Source organism: Camellia sinensis, unplaced genomic scaffold (genome assembly GCF_055761805.1).
Source record: "Camellia sinensis isolate YWXY unplaced genomic scaffold, ASM5576180v1 Unanchor1, whole genome shotgun sequence".
Taxonomy (NCBI): domain Eukaryota; kingdom Viridiplantae; phylum Streptophyta; class Magnoliopsida; order Ericales; family Theaceae; genus Camellia; species Camellia sinensis.
Window position 1 is genome coordinate 19,647,403 of NW_028128987.1, and position 19,175 is coordinate 19,666,577.

At 40.4% G+C, this 19,175-nt stretch overlaps 2 long non-coding RNA genes across 3 annotated transcripts; both read right to left on the bottom strand.

Annotated features, from left to right (window-relative positions):
* Positions 1–1,518: 1,518 nt before the first annotated feature.
* On the bottom strand, positions 1,519–2,459 carry LOC145814193 (uncharacterized). Its single transcript, XR_014357531.1, has 2 exons — positions 2,363–2,459; positions 1,519–2,320 (listed from the first exon to the last, which is right to left on the bottom strand). It is a non-coding gene; the product is annotated as an uncharacterized LOC145814193 (long non-coding RNA).
* Positions 2,460–3,039: 580 nt separating this feature from the next.
* Positions 3,040–18,517, bottom strand: LOC114309345 (uncharacterized). 2 transcript variants are annotated; one of them, XR_003645743.2, is made up of 6 exons: positions 18,332–18,517; positions 17,338–17,414; positions 14,997–15,138; positions 4,634–4,721; positions 3,898–4,029; positions 3,040–3,728 (listed from the first exon to the last, which is right to left on the bottom strand). It is a non-coding gene; the product is annotated as an uncharacterized LOC114309345 (long non-coding RNA). The 2 variants fall into 2 exon arrangements; XR_003645742.2 differs by having other exon boundaries at positions 3,040–4,029.
* Positions 18,518–19,175: the final 658 nt, after the last annotated feature.

A 19,175-nucleotide genomic window follows, 5' to 3' on the forward strand; every position in this document is an offset into this window, starting at 1 on the left:
TGTCTCAGGAGCTCAAAGACCAACCGCTCCCTCTCACTCCCGTCGCTTACTTCGGCGCCCCTTGCTCCTCCCTCGACCGCCTCTCTGCCGAGGCTGAGCCGCCCAGTCACGTCGTCACAGGACCCTCTGAAGCCCTCGTCTTCGAAGCTCACTTCCACCACCATCTCCTCCGCCTCCGGCGGCCGCTGGAGCCCTGCCAGATTCACTGGAGCCCTCCTCTTCGGGGTCAACTCCGCCCTCGGATACCTCCTTATGCTCGCTGTCATGTCTTTCAACGCCGGCGTCTTCCTCGCCATCGTCGTCGGCTTCGCCTTTGGCTACTTGCTCTTCAGGAGTGCCGATCAAGATGTGCTTCTCCTTGACAATCCTTGCGCCTGTGCTTAAAAACCATATATAATAATCTAAATGGTTTGATGGTGGGAGACTTTGGATCTGAAATATCTGGGGAGCTTTTCTGTGATTGGATCTGAAGATCTCAGTGTGTGTGTGTGTGTCTTCCCCCCCAACCAATTCAAACTGCCTTAGACATGCACTCTGCTTAATCTTGCTTCCTTTGCCGTTGTTTTGATTCCAACCTTTCATTGTCACTGGCAACTCACGGAACAGGGCACAAATCAAACCCTACCACGGGCCGTCACATCTCTCTCTCTTTTTGTCCCCCCACCATAATTGGTTTCACCACCCTTTTTTACTTTTCTTCTTTTATTTCTTTATTTTTTTCATCACTTTACATTCACTCTCTCTCCTCACTTTGCATCCACCGCCCAAACTTTTTTTTTAATTATCAAACTTATTGATGCCCTCCTTGTTCCCCACTTCATTTTATTTATTTATTATTATTATTCTTATTATTATTTTATTAAAAAAAAAAAAAAAAAAAACTTTCATTCCAGTTTAATTTTTCTGCTCCGTCTTGTCCCTTCACGCCATTCGGATTTGCACAATACACTCATTTTATTCATATCGGGATCAACCCCGCTTACCATTTTACACAAAAAAAAAAAAAAAAAAAAAAAAAAAAAAACCCACACACAACAACCTCATCCACAGGCGGAATTTTTCTCCTCTACTCTACTGCAGGTCTCTTCTTTTTGCCTCCGTCCTGGGCAGTCCTTGACGGTGCTACCTCCGTGTTTTCCACGCCGCCGAGCACGTTCACTCCCCCATACTCCTCCACTGCAGCATATGGCAGCCCTCCAAATCGGAACATCACGATGGCCTTCCGCTTCAGCTCTTTGTTTTCTGCCTTTAGCACACTTATCTCTGCTCGCGCATCCTTATACATGCGTTGGAGCAGAGCCAGCTGGGAGTTTAAATGCTGCACCTCATTTGTCCTACTCTGCAGCCGGTTCGACAAGTTTGTGACCGCCGTCATGCTTTCCACACATGCCTTCAAAGTATACTGATTGGCCTCCACATCCGACTGCACTGCCATTCTTTGCTCCACAGACCGCATCGGAAAGTTCAACGGAGCAAACTCCGGGGCGCTTGGTTGAGTTTCCAGTGCCACCGCACCAGTTCTCTCTCTCGTTGACTCGTTGAGGTCGGGAAAGAGGGTGAGCAGCCCGCGGGAAGACGAAGCCATTTTTCTGGGCTACAAAGTGTTCCACAGTTTCTCTCTCCGAAGAGGCAGAGTTTTTCAGAGAAGGGTTGGTTTCAGAGGTTTCAGAATGGTATGCCTCAGCCTCAGCCTTCGTCTTGGTTAAATAGCCGAGGCAGCCACGCGTATCGCGCGCCACTTGCCGCCAGACGACAAACGGGCACGCCAACCAAGGCACTCACGTGCCTCGCCATCATGTCCGGCACATCTTTTTATGACTTGGGCTCGCCTTTTGATGGCACGCCTTTTTATGGATTGGGCACGCCTTTTGATGGCACGCCTTTTGAAAGATTGGGCACACCTTTTGAGGGTGCGACTTTTTAAGGGTCCGACAAGACTCTGTAAACTGTCCCGACATTGATTCCGGTTAGTTTCTACAAGGGTCCAGCAAGACTCCGTAAACTGTCACAACATTGTCTGCTACAACGGTCCGACATGACCCCATAAACTGTCTTCTACATCGGTCTGACACCGCCATCCAGTGTCCTCTACACCGTTATGACACCCCCATACAGTGTCCTCTACAACGTTATGACACCACCATACAGTGTCCTCTACCACGTTATGACACCCCCATACAGTGTCTCCTATCCTTTTTTATTTTTATGTATTTTATTATTTTGTTCCTCTCTTCAAACTCAAGTTGGTTAGTTTCTATCCTCCTTGAGTTTGCGGGGGGCTGTTAGAATTTACCATCACCTACCACCACTACCACCTCACCTACTCCACTAAACCTAACCCACTACACCACTACCACGTCACCTACTCCACTAAACCTAACCCACTACACCACTACCACCATCCACTACACCTACATCTATATAAGGAACCATTTGTAATAGACAGAATAACAATCAATCAATATCAATCAATAATACTTGAATTTTAACACCTACATCTATATAAGGAACCATTTGTAATAGACAGAATAACAATCAATCAATATCAATCAACAATACTTGAATTTTAACAGTTTTAATTACAATTAAGTTATATTGAAAAAAAAAAAACACCAATAATTCAATAATTTTAAAATGCATGAGGACAAAATCAAAAGAATAAAATAACATAATTATTGGTTGGTTCAGAAACAACATCATTGTGACTAGTAAAGGAGATAAGACTCAAATTTTATAGAGTGATACGAAAAAAAACATGAAAAAACATAGGAATTTGTGATTAGCCTAGAAATACCTCATGACCAATCAATAAAATTTTCTCCATCATGTCACATTTATAACTACAGCTGTCAACCAATAGTTGGAGTACGACGCAGCACCTTGAGAGAGAGAGAGAGAGAGAGAGAGAGAGAGAGAGCGCTACTGTCGGTGTGAGTTTTTGGGCTTGCCATCCCCAAAAATTTGTCTTAGAATTTTAATAACAGGGAACACACATATAATGCACCACATTTCACATATGTTGTTCTGGATTGGTGTCACTTGAAAGGAAAGGAAGCAATATATTCCAACCAAAAATTGAAATAAAATCTCAATTAAAAATTCAAAAAATTAATTGGCAACAGGCCTATGGAAAAAATTTCATCCCAAGCAAATATACCTATGCATATCTCTATGCACTATTTGTAGGATCCAATTAATCATAGGTTCGATTCAACATTTTCATAGGCTTAATGAACATCCTTCCTTAAATCATAAAACATCAAATATATAAACAAAAAAAAAAAAAAAAAAAGAATAAAATAAAATAACCCTACAACATTGCTTGTGAAGATTTTCTCATAGTGCAGAAAAATTGAATTCTGAACTTGGATATGAACATGTTAAATTAATTGAAATCCCCAAGTAGACATTTGGGTGCTAAACATTTTTTTTACTAGCAAACAGATGTTAAGTTGATGGGATCTTTGAGATCTCTACCGATAGCTTATGTAGAGCTTGGGGTTTTGAGAAAAAAAGGGGAGTGGTCGGCACCTTTAAGATGAAAAACCTATTTGGGTGGGCTTTTGTTTATCATGTTTTCCTGTACTGTGATGGATATAGCATTATCTTTCAGAGTTTCTATATAAAACCGCCTAACAGAGCCATACTTCATCTCAGAAAGAGAGAGCTTCTCTAAAACTGGTGCAAAAGGGATTGACCTCATTGACACAGATGCCAGGGCAAACATTCTGGACCACAAGCAACAAAATGGAATTTAGCAAAGATTAAAACATGCTCACATGCACAAACATAATCAACCAGAAAGCTAATCATGTATCAAATATTGAGTAGGTATCAGGACTTCTGTTGGAAGCAAATCATATGTCAAAAAGAAACTATAAGCAAGTTAATACATACCTTGGCAAGACTCTGGTTGAATAACAAGTCCCTTAATAGTGACTTGTTAAGATTGATTGCTGTTGGAGGCTGAGTGTTTCCATTTGCATACAGGAATATCTGAGCCTGATGCATCAGATCATTTGAATCTGCCTGGAATAATTATAAAATGTCACTCATTGCAAATCGACCCAAACATGTAAATTCCCAACTCATTTAGCATAACATTCCAAATATATATAAACCTGAATAAATTTGAAAACCTTGTTCCTACATGTAATAAGACAAATCAATTTTGCCACCATGTGAAGATTACACTCAAAACATGCATTTAATTGAGGTTCACACCTTTCGTCAAACACACGTGAGGAATATAATCGATGCCTTAAGGCTAGACCACTAGAGTTATTTCCAATAGCCTAAGACAATACTGAAATTCAAAATCTTATCCTGGATCATTTTCAAAGCTTTGTGAGATTTGCACATTGAGGCTAAAAGTATATGCCACAAGGTATAGTGTTGAAGATTTAAATCAACTTAGTTTGAAGCCCTCTGCGTATGTACACACATTTTTTACAAGGGCAGACACATTTTGAGTATTGTGGCTGAATACAAGCAAGATGCGAAGGTAAACTATGCACAAAATATATGTTGATCTTGCATTCTCTTTGCAGTAAAAGCTTTTCCACTCTATAAAACAATGGCACAAAAATAAGTTACTACGAGCAATTAATAAGATGATAAGTGTCATGAGTACCTCTATTAAGGATGGGGAAACAGAACCAACTGATGGTATACCCCCCTGTTGAATAGATTTAGCAATATTTACAGTAGAATTCTAAAGCCTGAAAGACACAAGACAAAAATCATTTAATTAGCAGAAAAAAATTTAGGACCTTTTCGGGCAAGAAATAAGCGACTGTGACCCCATCAGCCATAGTCTACCACAATAATTGGTCAATGGGCATCTACAAGCTTGCACACACAACTTTCATATATTTAGTATTTTTTAAATTTCCTGGATTCTGGAAGTTTCTTTGAATGTTAATTGAAAATCAAAGGATTCCTATTGCCTCACCTACAACATTAAAAGTTCTACCACTTCAAAAACAAGTTGTAACAATAACAGTGAAAGAGTAGCCACTCACTATTCTTTGTCAAATGCAACCCATAACCATCACATACAATATTTAGGCAACAACCCCAAGAAACAATTACCAAACAAATTTAGTCATAGGATCCAAGAGAATAAAGAGTAGTAGAAAAAGAGATAGGTTTCGTAATCGGAGGTAGAATTAGTGCCCCATTTTAATTTTTAACTCACAAAAAGAATGAGATAGAAATCCGAGGACAAGCACAAAAAAAGAAAAAAGAAAAAAGAAAAAAGTAAAGCCTAAATCAGTACACAGTCCATCCTCCCAGAATCATGGATTGATGAGACCAACACAAGTTTAGGGAGAAAGAATTTAAAGGACGAATGACCTCTAGGTACACAAATATGGAGGGTCTGAATACGGAAATTATACACCTTTGAAATCCAAGAAAAGACAAACCCAAGATACACTTTATTTAAATTCTCGTATTTGTGACATATAGCGACCCCGGTCTTTTCCCATTTGATTATTGTATTCGGACTTAGGTTCCGTTTATTCTGTCATTGTATATTTGTTGTTGTCGTCCTTTATTTTCTCATTTGGAGTTATAGGATGTGTTGGGCAGGTTTGTTTCAAGTTGGTTGGGTTCGTAAACCAAGTGTTGCTGTCCAGTTTTTGGGTTGGTCGCTCGAGCCAGGATTTGGTCGCTCGAGCGAGGTTTGTTTTTGTGTCCTCTGGCTCGATCCAGATTTGCTTCGCTCGAGCGAGCGACTGCGTCTGGTATAGACCTGAGGGCAGTGCTTATTCGCTCGAGCGAGATTTTCTTCGCTCGAGCGAGCGAGGTGTATGTTTTCGAGTTCCTTGCTCGAGCGAGCATTCTGTCGCTCGAGCGTGCTCCAGGGTTGCAGACCTGAAGCATTGCATTCTTGGCTCGAGCGAGCTTTTCTTCGCTCGAGCGAGGTTTTCGTGTGCCTGGTAGCTCGAGCGACCAAGTCTTCGCTCGAGCGAGCCTGTCCAGTTTAAATAGGCAGCAGCGGGATTTTAATCAGTTTTTATCCTCTTTTTGATTCCAAAACCCTAGGTCCGACTTTTCTCTCCCTCTACTCACCTTCTCTCTTAGGTTTGATCTACTTAGAGTGAGTTTCTACCTTAGATCCTTTATTAAAAAGATAGAGTGAGTCGAGGGCTTCCATTTAATCTGAGCATTTGGTGATTTGGAGCATATTGGAATTTGGGTATTCATCTCTGTCTTCTCCATTCGGATTATTTTCTTCGAGGTAGGGATTTCCTACTCCATCTTATAAGTTTTGTTCTAAGTTTTAGTATTTTGATATGTTGGGGGTACTTTGGTAATTTTGGGAAAAACCCTAGTTGTATTAATAAATTAATTTATATAATTAATTTAAGGAGATTGGGGAAATATGGTTAAATTCATGGAATTGAGAAATTCATTGATTAAATGGTGTAGTGGGATAATTTAAATCACTCGCCTATTGAATTGATGATATATTTATTTTCAGTTTAGAAATAACTGTTTTGGGCTATCAGTGGGGGATAGCCGTGCTTGTTGTAGACACTGCATGTGGATTAGGGATAACTGAAACTAATCATTGATTAAGTCATCAATTTTGACTGCTGAATTAATACAGACATTATGTGTATTGATTGTGTGTTGTATATGTTATGTGTTTGCATACATTGTTTTGTGTGGGAGGAGACAGGGGATGTACTCCACGGTTTAGGGGAAGATAGGGGATGGACCTCTAAACCGGATTTTGTTTGGGAGGAGATAGGGGATGGACTCCATTAGCATCACTTTTATGTGTGCTTATTTATATTGAAGTGTTTTTATTGATACAGCACTAAAATGTGTATTAAACTGGAAGTATGAAATGTTTTGATTTGAGCCTGAGTCTCATCTGTTTGTTGACATTGGAAGAATGTGAATATGATATATATATAGTTCACTGTTGTAAGTTTGGCCAGGTTCTGAGCCATATTGATAAAGTTGGAAAGTAAAACGTGTCTTAGACAATAGTGTCATGAAACTGTAAAATGATGTAATTGATTATCTTGGTTAACCATCTATTGAATGCTATTCCTTTAATCAATGCTTATATTTGGTTTAGTATATTTCTACTGGGCTGTGGCTCACCCTTTATGGGAACATCATTTTCAGGTGCAGGTGATAAGCTACCTCCAAGGACTTAGCTTGGAAGGATTTGGATTTTGAAGACTATATTTAGTTATTTGTTCTTATTTGATAAACATTCAAGCCTAGGGCTTTATTTGTATTTGAGTTAGAACTCATATTTTTGTGTCCAAGTGCTGGCTTGGAAAGATGTAAGCCCATAGGGCATTTAATTTGATATTACATGTAATGTTTTCTTTTTGTAATACTCTGATGAATGAGATAATGATTTGGTTTCTTTTAATATTGCATGCCAATGATATATATATAATGGGTTTATTTTGAGGGCGTGACAACTTGGTATCAGAGCGTACCGGGTTTGAATACTTTGGGTACGTGGGAAGTGATTAGTATCACATTGGGTTCGTCTCATTTGATAGAGACTTAGTGTAATCTTATATGTTTATGTGATTATGTCGGTATGGAATGTAGTTTCTAGGATGTTGATTGGACCCTTGAGTTTCTAGTAGTCTTGTTGGAAAGGCACTTGATCACTGCTGCTTCCAACCGGAACTATAGTAACGCATTGGGACTATCATTATCCGGGAATGAAATTCGTAGGTGCTTATGTGATTATGTGCTTACGTGGAATGAATTATTGTTGTCCAATGCATTAGGACGCGAGTGTTTAGCTTCGGCACATTTATTAATGTACTAACGTCTTTGTTTCCTTTATTAGGATGTCAGGACGAGGACGAGGACGCGGTAGGCATGGTAGGCCGGGTAGTCAGGAGGTGCCTGTGCCAGAGGAGATTCCGGCAGTTCAGGAGGGAATTGGCCAGGCCAATGTGGCCGAGCCAGTAGGCCAACAGGCTATGGGCGCTCTAGCCCGAGAGATAGCAGGGGCATTCAGGGAGTCAGTAGGGATTCTCAGAGCTGAGAATCAAGCTCGGGATGTTGTTGCAGATGCAGGACCTTCCTTTCTGAAGAGGGAGTTCTTCCGGTCTAATCCGGATGAATTTGTGAGTGATCCTAAAGAGCCGCTTAAGGCAGATGAATGGCTCGAACAGACAACGAAGACATTTGAGATGCTTGGCATCGAAGACGAGGGGTTGAAAGTGACCTTGGCATCTTTCCAGTTGAAGGGGGATGCGGGTCAGTGGTGGAAGTTCACTAAGGGTCGTATAGGAGGTACATGGGAGGCTTTTGTGAATGCTTTCCAGGAGAAGTTCTTATCTCCAGCAGTCAGGGAGAAGCTGAGAGACCAGTTTTGTTAGCTTAGGCAGTCGAGTTCTTCAGTGGCCGAGTTTGAGGCTGCATTTACTAGCTTGTCCAGGTTTGCACCTGAGTTGGTGGCGTTTGAGGAACGTCGTTGTATCGAGTTTGAGAAGAAGTTGAGGCGTGGCCTCAAGCTGAGAGTTGGGGGAACTATGATTCGGGATTATGGGCGTATGGTTGATGCTGCAGCCCACATGGAAATCATGATGCAGGAGAAGGAGGAAGGACAGAAGGGCTCCAAGAGGAGTCAGGATGGTCAGAGTGATGGTAGGAGACAGAAGGGTTTTAATCCTCAGCAGTCTCAGGGTAGCTTTTCTAGATCGACTTTTCCTGTGCCGAGTGCTAGTTCGGGGAAAGGCAGTCAGGGAGACATTACCTGTTTCAAGTGTGGCCAGCTGGGCCACAAGTCTCCAGTTTGTCCTCAGAGGGGAGGAGTGCAGAGAGCAGCATCATCTTCGGCTCGATCTCAGAGCCAGAGTCAGGGTAGAGGCCAGCCACTTTCGTGTTATCAGTGTGGTCAGCCAGGGCATATGAAGAGGTATTGCCCGCAGTTGGGTGGCACACCTGGTGCATCTGGTTTGAGGCTGATTCACGGTCAGCAGCCAGCTCAGTCAGGTCAGGCCTCAAGAGCCAATCAGGGGGCTTCATCGTCCCAGTCGGTGCAGCAATCTTATGCTCCTAGGGGTGAGTAGGTTGATCAGAGGTCGTCTGGGCGCGTGTATGCTGTTACCGCGCAGGATCTTGTGCCGGCACCATCAGTTGTGAGAGGTACCTTCTTGTTTTGCAACTCGGTTGCTAGTGTTTTGATTGATACGGGTGCATCTCATTCCTTTGTGTCTGCTGCATTTGCATCTGTTTTGGAGTTGGAGTTAGCACAGTTAGCATCTCCTATTTGTGTAGTGTCACCTCTTGGGGGTGAATTGATTTTGAAACAAGGTGTTAGGGGTTGTGATATAGAGGTTGATTGTCATAGAATCCCATTTTCCTTTGTAGTTATGCCTATGAGAGGTTTCGATGTTATTTTGGGTATGGACTGGTTATCGTCATACTGGGCAGTTATTGATTGCTACCGCCAGAGGGTCACTTGTTGTACCATGAGCGGAGAGTGTTTTCATTTTCTGGGGGACCGGGTTGGTAGTGTGTTGCCACCGGGGTATGTTCCGCGAGGACGGAGTGAGCTTAGTGGTCTACTTGCTAACCTTTCGATTAGTGAGGATGATGAGACTCAGATTGTGTTGCCAAGGGTGGTTTATGAGTACTCGGACGTCTTTCCCGAGGAGCTTGTTGGTTTGCCACCGCATTGAGAGATTGAATTCTCTATTGACCTAGTGCCCGGCACGGCGCCGATTTCTATGGCACCTTATCATTTTGCCCCAGCCGAGTTAGTTGAGTTGAAGATTCAGCTCCAAGAGTTACTAGACAAGGGTTATATACGTCCTAGTGTTTCGCCGTGGGGAGTACCGGCCCTCTTTGTTAAAAAGAAAGGTGGTGCTTTGAGACTTTGTATAGATTACCGGAAATTGAATCGGGCTACGGTTAAGAATAAGTACCCTATGCCTCGTATAGATGATCTGTTCGATCAGTTGAAGGGTTCTCGTTGTTTCTCGAAGATAGACTTGAGATCGGGTTATCATCAGTTAAGAGTCAGGGAGGAGGATATTCCGAAGACGGCATTCCGTACACGGTATGGCCACTATGAGTTTCTGGTGATGCCATTTGGGCTCACTAATGCACCGGCAGTTTTTATGGATTTGATGAACCGAATATTCCGGGAATTTTTAGATTGTTTTGTAGTCGTCTTCGTGGACAACATCCTTATTTATTCACCTTCTGAGGAGAAGCACAAGGAACACTTGAGAGTGGTGCTTGAGTTACTTAGAGCCCATAAGCTTTATGCTAAGTTTGGGAAGTGTGAGTTCTGGCTAGAAGAGGTCAAGTTTTTAGGCCATGTAGTTTCTGGGGAAGGAGTGTCTGTTGATACATCCAAGACTGAGGCGGTGCAAGATTGGGCACAGCCTAAGAGTGTGTTTGAGATCCGCAGTTTTCTGGGGTTAGCTGGGTATTATCGTCGGTTTGTGAAAGATTTCTCCAGATTAGCTTCGCCTTTGACTAGATTGACTCGGAAGGGAGTCAAATTTGTATGGAGTGAGACTTGTGAAAAGTCGTTCCAGGAGTTGAAAGTTAGACTGACCACCGCTCCAGTATTGATTATTCCAGAGAGGGGGTTGGGTTATGCAGTCTATTGTGACGCCTCACGAGAGGGTCTGGGTTGTGTGTTAATGCAAGAAGGGAAAGTAGTTGCCTATGGCTCACGTCAGTTGAAAATTCACGAGCAGAATTACCCTACGCATGATCTAGAGTTAGCAGCTGTGATATTTGCCTTGAAGATTTGGAGGCATTATCTTTATGGTGAGAGATTCGAGGTATTCTCGGATCATAAGAGTCTGAAATATTTGTTTACACAGAAAGACTTGAACTTGAGGCAGAGGAGGTGGATGGAGTTTATAGAGGATTTTGACTTTGAGTTGCATTATCATCCGGGAAAGGCCAATGTGGTGGCCGATGCCCTTAGCAGGAAACCTGTTGGTGACATAGCTAGTATAGCCATCCGAGAATGGGAGATGTTGGGTGCACTTGGGGAGTTTAATTTACTTCTGGGCGAATCCGTTGAGGCTGCGGCCTTGTCTTCTGTTGTTGTACAGCCTACACTCGTGACTCGAGTGTTAGAGGCTCAGAGGGGTGACCTTGAGGTAGAGTCCCTCCGTGAGAAGATTTCCGGTGTGAAGGTTGAGAAGGGTTTGACGGTGTATCCCGATCTGAGTGTGAGATACCGAGACCGTCTGTTTGTGCCGAAGTCTTGTCGAGAGGAGGTACTCCGAGAGTTTCATCATTCGCGCCTTGCGGTGCATCCGGGAGGCACTAAGATGTATCGAGATTTGGGTCGCCAGTTCTGGTGGCGGGGTATGAAGAGAGATGTGGCAGCTTTCGTATCTAAGTGCCTTACTTGTCAACAAGTGAAGGCCGAACATCAGAGGCCAGCGGGTTTGTTGCAACCCTTGCCTATTGCCGAGTGGAAGTGGGAACACGTCACTATGGACTTCGTTGTGGGTCTTCCGAGGACTCAGCGAGGTAGTGATGCTATTTGGGTGGTTATAGACCGGTTGACTAAGTCGGCGCACTTCATTCCTATGCGCATGAGAGATTCGGTAGATCATCTTGCCGACTTGTACATTCCGGACATAGCGAGGTTGCACGGGGTCCCAGTGACGATCGTCTCAGATAGAGATCCTCGTTTTACTGCCAGGTTGTGGCAGAGTTTGCAGAGTGCCTTAGGCACTAAGTTGACCTTTAGCACGGCTTATCATCCACAGACTGACGGGCAGTCCGAGCGTACTATTCAGATCCTTGAGGATATGCTTCGGGGTTGTGTTCTAGACTTTAGTGGGTCGTGGGAGAGGCACTTGCCGTTGGTGGAGTTTGCCTACAACAACAGTTTCCAGTCTAGTATCGGTATGGCACCGTTTGAGGCCTTGTATGGCCGACCGTGTAGATCTCCTGTTTGTTGGGCCGAGGTGGGTGATGCACCTCTATTGGGTCCGGAGTTGGTGAGGGAAACGACGGAGAAAGTTGAGCTTATCCGTAAGAGGCTTGTTACAGCACAGAGTCGTCAGAAATCTTATGCAGATCGTAGGAGGAGACCTTTGGTGTTTGAGGTGGGTGATCATGTCTTTCTGAAGATATCACCTAGGCGGGGTTTGATGAGGTTTGGGAAGAGCGGGAAGTTGTCCCCTCGGTTCATTGGTCCGTTTGAGATCCTTGAGAGGATTGGCGAGGCTGCTTATCGTTTAGCTTTACCGCCGCAGCTGTCCGGAGTACATGACGTGTTTCATGTGAGTATGCTTCGGAAGTATGAGCCGGATCCATCACATGTGTTGGATTGGACCGATTTAGTGGTTGATGAGGATGTCTCATATGAGGAGAGACCAGTTCGGGTCTTGGATAGGCGGGATCAAGTTTTGCGAGGCAAAACCATCCCTTTGGTCAAAGTTTTGTGGAAACATCACGGAGTGGAGGAAGCCACTTGGGAGCGTGAGTTGGAAGTTCGCGAAAAATACCCGGACATGTTTATCGATTTGTAATCTTGTATTTAGATTTTGTAATAGTGTTGAACTTAAGAGCCTTACATATGTCTTAAGTTGTAAAACATTGAGTATGTTTTGGTAAATGGGTGTATCTTGAAACTTGCTTCATTATAGAAGTTTAGTGTAACATTGCATGTGTTGATTACATTGTTGAATGAGTTGTATATATCATGCAATTGAATATGATATGGGAATTGCTAACATTGAAAGGAATAATGCATAATAGTGATGCAGGCTGAAATATATGTTGTTTTATATACACATTATGAGATGCTTCATGATAAGAGATGAAATGACCAGTTTTGGTCAAGTTGTTTACTATTGAATTGTCATATTATAAATAAATAAAAAAAAAAAAAAAAAACCTTTTTTTAAAAACTTATGCTTAATTTCGGGGACAAAATTCTTTTAAGGGGGGGGAGGTTATAGCGACCCCGGTCTTTTCCCATTTGATTATTGTATCCGGACTTGGGTTCCGTTTATTCTGTCATTGTATATTTGTTGTTGTCGTCCTTTATTTTCTCATTTGGAGTTATAGGATGTGTTGGGCAGGTTTGTTTCAGGTTGGTTGGGTTCGTAAACCAAGTGTTGTTGTCCAGTTTTTGGGTTGGTCGCTCGAGCCAGGATTTGGTTGCTCGAGCGAGGTTTGTTTTTGTGTCCTCTGGCTCGATCCAGATTTGCTTCGCTCGAGCGAGCGACTGCGTCTGGTATAGACCTGAGGGCAGTGCTTATTCGCTCGAGCGAGATTTTCTTCGCTCGAGCGAGCGAGGTGTATGTTTTCGAGTTCCTTGCTCGAGCGAGCATTCTGTCGCTCGAGCGTGCTCCAGGGTTGCAGACCTGAAGCATTGCATTCTTGGCTCGAGCGAGCTTTTCTTCGCTCGAGCGAGGTTTTCGTGTGTCTGGTAGCTCGAGCGACCAAGTCTTCGCTCGAGCGAGCCTGTCCAGTTTAAATAGGCAGCAGCGGGATTTTAATCAGTTTTTATTCTCTTTTTGATTTCAAAACCCTAGGTCCGACTTTTCTCTCCCTCTACTCACCTTCTCTCTTAGGTTTGATCTACTTAGAGTGAGTTTCTACCTTAGATCCTTTATTAAAAAGATAGAGTGAGTCGAGGGTTCCATTTAATCTGAACATTTGGTGATTTGGAGCATATTGGAATTTGGGTATTCATCTCTGTCTTCTCCATTCGGATTATTTTCTTCGAGGTAGGGATTTCCTACTCCATCTTATAAGTTTTGTTCTAAGTTTTAGTATTTTGATATGTTGGGGGTACTTTGGTAATTTTGGGAAAAACCCTAGTTGTATTAATAAATTAATTTATATAATTAATTTAAGGAGATTGGGGAAATATGGCTAAATTCATGGAATTGAGAAATTCATTGATTAAATGGTGTAGTGGGATAATTTAAATCACTCGCCTATTGAATTGTTGATATATTTATTTTCAGTTTAGAAATAACTGTTTTGGGCTATCGGTGGGGGATAGCCGTGCTTGTTGTAGACACTGCATGTGGATTAGGGATAACTGAAACTAATCATTGATTAAGTCATCAATTTTGACTGTTGAATTAATACAGACATTATGTGTATTGATTGTGTGTTGTATATGTTATGTGTTTGCATACATTGTTTTGTGTGGGAGGAGACAGGGGATGTACTCCACGGTTTAGGGGAAGATAGGGGATGGACCTCTAAACCGGATTTTGTTTGGGAGGAGATAGGGGATGGACTCCATTAGCATCACTTTTATGTGTGCTTATTTATATTGAAGTGTTTTTATTGATACAGCACTAAAATGTGTATTAAACTGGAAGTATGAAATGTTTTGATTTGAGCCTGAGTCTCATCTGTTTGTTGACATTGGAAGAATGTGAATATGATATATATATAGTTCACTGTTGTAAGTTTGGTCAGGTTCTGAGCCATATTGATAAAGTTGGAAAGTAAAACGTGTCTTAGACAATAGTGTCATGAAACTGTAAAATGATGTAATTGATTATCTTGGTTAACCATCTATTGAATGCTATTCCTTTAATCAATGCTTATATTTGGTTTAGTATATTTCTACTGGGCTGTGGCTCACCCTTTATGGGAACATCATTTTCAGGTGCAGGTGATAAGCTACCTCCAAGGACTTAGCTTGGAAGGATTTGGATTTTGAAGACTATCTTTAGTTATTTATTCTTATTTGATAAGCATTCAAGCCTAGGGCTTTATTTGTATTTGAGTTAGAACTCATATTTTTGTGTCCAAGTGCTGGCTTGGAAAGATGTAAGCCCATAGGGCATTTAATTTGATATTACATGTAATGTTTTCTTTTTGTAATACTCTGATGAATGAGATAATGATTTGGTTTCTTTTAATATTGCATGCCAATGATATATATATAATGGGTTTATTTTGAGGGCGTGACATGACATGACTGGCCAAGGATTTATCTTCACTAGCTTTTTCTAATTTATCCAAAGCAGCCTTACGCCGTTTATCATTCGCATCTTCACTTTCTCCTTGAACTGCAGATCCTTCCATATCATCATCCTTCGAAGATTCTGAGTCCTCTTCAACCACATTATGCATATCTACAATGCTTTTTGCTATAGTCTTAGTAGCCTCAACAACCTGCAACATGAAACCATAACTTAACAAGGTTGCAAATAATCTACCAAGGATATCATGCAACATAGCACTGAATGTTAGGAAAATAACACATGGACATTTGAGAACCATGTTTAAGTATTGTCTCCCTCATTTTAGATTGAAAAGAAAAATTATCTATTTTGTAAAAACCAACAAATGAAAAATGAAAAATGAAAAAACTAGATCATCTCAAGTATTCATAAAGCCTAATACACATGATTTTAATTCTAAACTTTGTTTTCATTGTGGCATGCATTGTAACTAGTCTTAGCAATTTTGACTACAACAAACAATTCCCGAAATCCTTGAGGATGGATACTTCTCGCACGATTATGAGGCGAATCTTGAGCAAAGTGTCGAGCATGAGGAAGCATGTGAAGGCAAAGGGTTTGGACAATGTGTTGTATGAATCAGTAAAGCGAGCACTACAGAAAGATGAGAATTTCAAGAGAAAGGTAACTGTCATTCAAGACTTGCGTGAAATGACAGGCAAGGTTCTCCATTTCTATAAAGGAGATTTTCTTGATGAATTATCTAGGCCTGTTGACTTTACTGCATTTCTTCACCTCAGCCCTAGATAGAAGCGTGAAGTTGAAGAACTGAAGAACTTAGTTAGGAAGTTCACAATCAGCTTGGATGGAAGCACACTTTATGTGCCCCCTTAATTGAGATCTCTCCGAAAGAGTTAGAGAAGTTGGATATTAGAGAAAGAGGGAAGGCAAAGTTCTTCCTTAATCTGTTAGGCTTGTGCGAATCAGGTGATGAGAAGTTATTGGTTTTCAGCCATTATCTCCAACCACTTAAGTTCTTGGAAAGGCTAGCCATGAAAGTGAAGGGTTGGACTCTGGGAAAAGAAATGTTTGTAATCACTGGTGATTCCAGTTCTGAGATTAGAGAGTGGTCCATGGATTGTTTTAACACTTCCCCAGATGCTCGAGTCTTCTTTGGATCAGTAAAAGTGTGTGGGGAAGGAATATCTCTTTACACAAATTGAAAATCATCATCATTTCAACTATTTGAATTGTCTTCTTTACACAAATTGATTCATCATTGTTTCAACTATTTGAATTGTGTTTCCTATGTTTTAAGTTCAGTTCCGTCAACTATGCATGAACTTTAGCACTCAAAGAAACATTTGTTTCTAAACATAAGTTCCGGCAATATAAAGACACTGATTACTACAAAATTTAAAATAGAATTTAAACTTTGGTTGTTGAGAGACATTGAATGACACCGTGTGTTTTGTGGTTCCTTGAGAGCAAATAACCCAAGTTACTATTGCGAGTCACAAGCATCAATGAAAAAAAATTAAAAATAAAAACAAGAGAGAAAATAATTTCCAAAAACTAAAGCCAAATAAAAGGATCACACATCCTAGCAAACATACTATATACCTAGCAAACATAAGACATGACAAAGGAACCATGTACATAATAATGACCACCTATTACATCCATTAATTAGTTTCAAATAGTATAGCCATTTTAATCTTGACTAATTGTTTCAGTAGTCCATGACTCAATCAATTGAGCTAAATTTAAAATCTTCTTATCAACACAAATATTCACAAAAGGCAATAAGTTGCCTCAGCACATAAACAATCAAAATTTTCCTCTATAAAACCATAATGATAATGATAACAATAACAAATCTTCAATAGCACTTATAAAATATCATCCAACACATCCAAGTAGTGGACCTACCAAGCCTGTAGAGAGCAACTGGGGCAACATAGATTCAGCCACAAAACATTAAAATAACACAAAAACAACTCTATCAAGGCTTAAATGAACTTCAAAATCACATAATCACATAAATTACAACTGGAAAAAGGAAATTAAAGAACGAATCATCTATGTAAACTAATATGGAGGGTATGAATAAGGAAATTATGGACCTCTGAAAATCCAAGAAAAGACCCAAGATACAATAACAAAAGACCCAAGATACAATAACAGGTTCCACTGCAAAGGCAAAGTTGTTCGGCTAATAACAAAGTAGTTTTGGGAGGATAGAACACATACATTGAATGAAATTCAAATTTCAGCGGCCATTTGAACACTTTGTGAAAAAAGTTTAAACCCAAAAAAATAGCATGGTGTAGAAATGTATAATATTAAGGTGCAAGGAATGAGAAAGTCATCAAGAGGTACGAACTATAAAATAATCAGAGAAAAATACCTCAATGCCCTTGCAATAGTAACCCAACTACCCTTACTAGTAGGCAAGAGACTAAGACAGACTCAATCAGCCACTCCCTATAATTCCACAAATATATGAATCTTAAAAAAAAATATATATATATATATAAATAAATAAAATAAAATAAAAAAACCAAGTAGCAATAACTTCAATAATTACAACATTATGTATGCCTTCAAAAAGTTCAACAATGGATACATATAACCAAACCTAGAAACCACCATTACAAACTGCCTTATCAAACATAGCAAATAATTGTTCGATCCATACCAAATAAGGCTCTAAAAAAGGTTTACAAGATAACATTAAAAGGAGTAATTTTCTTAAACGAAGCATTTTAGTCTTTTCAGTTTGTTCTGTTTTATGAAAAGACCTTATACAAGTCCACAAGTATAGTGATTAGTGAGTACACATAACAAGTTTGAAGCCCTTACTCATCTGTTCAAACTGCCAATTTCAGATTAAACCAAAAGCAAAAATCACAGTTTCCCTATAAATTACTGAAAATCGACATAGAGAGAGAGACCTAGACAGAAAGAGAGAAAAACCTGTGATTTGTGGCCGAGATCAACAGAGAGGGAGAAAGACCACGAGAAAGAGAAACTTGTGATTTGCGGCCGAGATTGACAGAGAGAGACCGAGATCGACAGAAAGGGAGAAAGACCAAGAGAGACTTGTGATTTGTGACAGCCAAGATTGACAGAGAGACCGAGATTGACACAGAAAAACCTGTGATTTGCGACCGAGATCGACACAGAGGGAGAAAGACCGAGAGAGAGAAACCTGTGATTTGCGACGGTCGAGATCCACAGAGACCACGATCGATAGAGAAAAACCTATGATTTGCGGTCGAGATCGACAAAGAAGGAGAAAGATCGACAGAGAAGAACTTGAATTGAAAAACCCTAAACCCTAATTTTAAAATTGGAAAGCCTCAAATCAGAACTCAAAACCCTAATATCTGAACATGTACCTGAAATTTGGCGATGCGAGGAAGAGGTACGAGAGCTTCGGCCAGAGGGAGAGGTGAGATGGCTTCGTCTGCGTTGTTCGTGGGTCTTCGTCGACCGGACAAAGCAATGACCGTCGCAAGCAAAGCTGTCGCTCCGAATGACTACTCTTCCCTTTGTCTTCTCTTCATGTTCTCTTCTTTGTCTTTAGGGTTGTTTGGGATTGTTTGGGATGATCTAAATAATTACACTTTTTGAATTTTTATGACATATGGGTTGAGTTTGGGTTGGGTTTGAAGTGATGTATAAGAGAGATGATGTGACTTAAATAAGATGATGTGACTTAAATAAGATAGTGACTTTTTGACTTTTTATCTTTTTCAAGACATGTCAAACTTGGCCTTAGTCTTTCTCTCTCAAATGCATCTCTCTCTCTCTCTCTAGCAAGTTTTTGCTCTTGCTCTTTTTTTTTTTTTTTTTTTTTGAGAGGAAGTAGAAATTTAGGTCAAATTTTAAGAGGGAATTTTAATGTAAGTACAATTTTGGAAGGTTGGTTTCAAATATTGAGAAGAGATTTGAATTTGGAATAAAATTTTGTAGTAAAAATTGGTCTTAATTTATACATTTTTTTAAGTTTTATTATTTATGTTTGTAATTTTATCTTTATTAAAGTTTAATTAATATTCTAAATGCAAAATAAATTTAGGGAATTTTATGATTTTAATCCATAAGTAATAATTATATTTTAAAATAACTACTATTATGTTGTTAATAATTTATTATTTAATTATTAATAGTTATTAGAAATAGCAACAAATTTAATTAATATTAACATTAAAGTAATTTAACATTTTACATTAATAATTT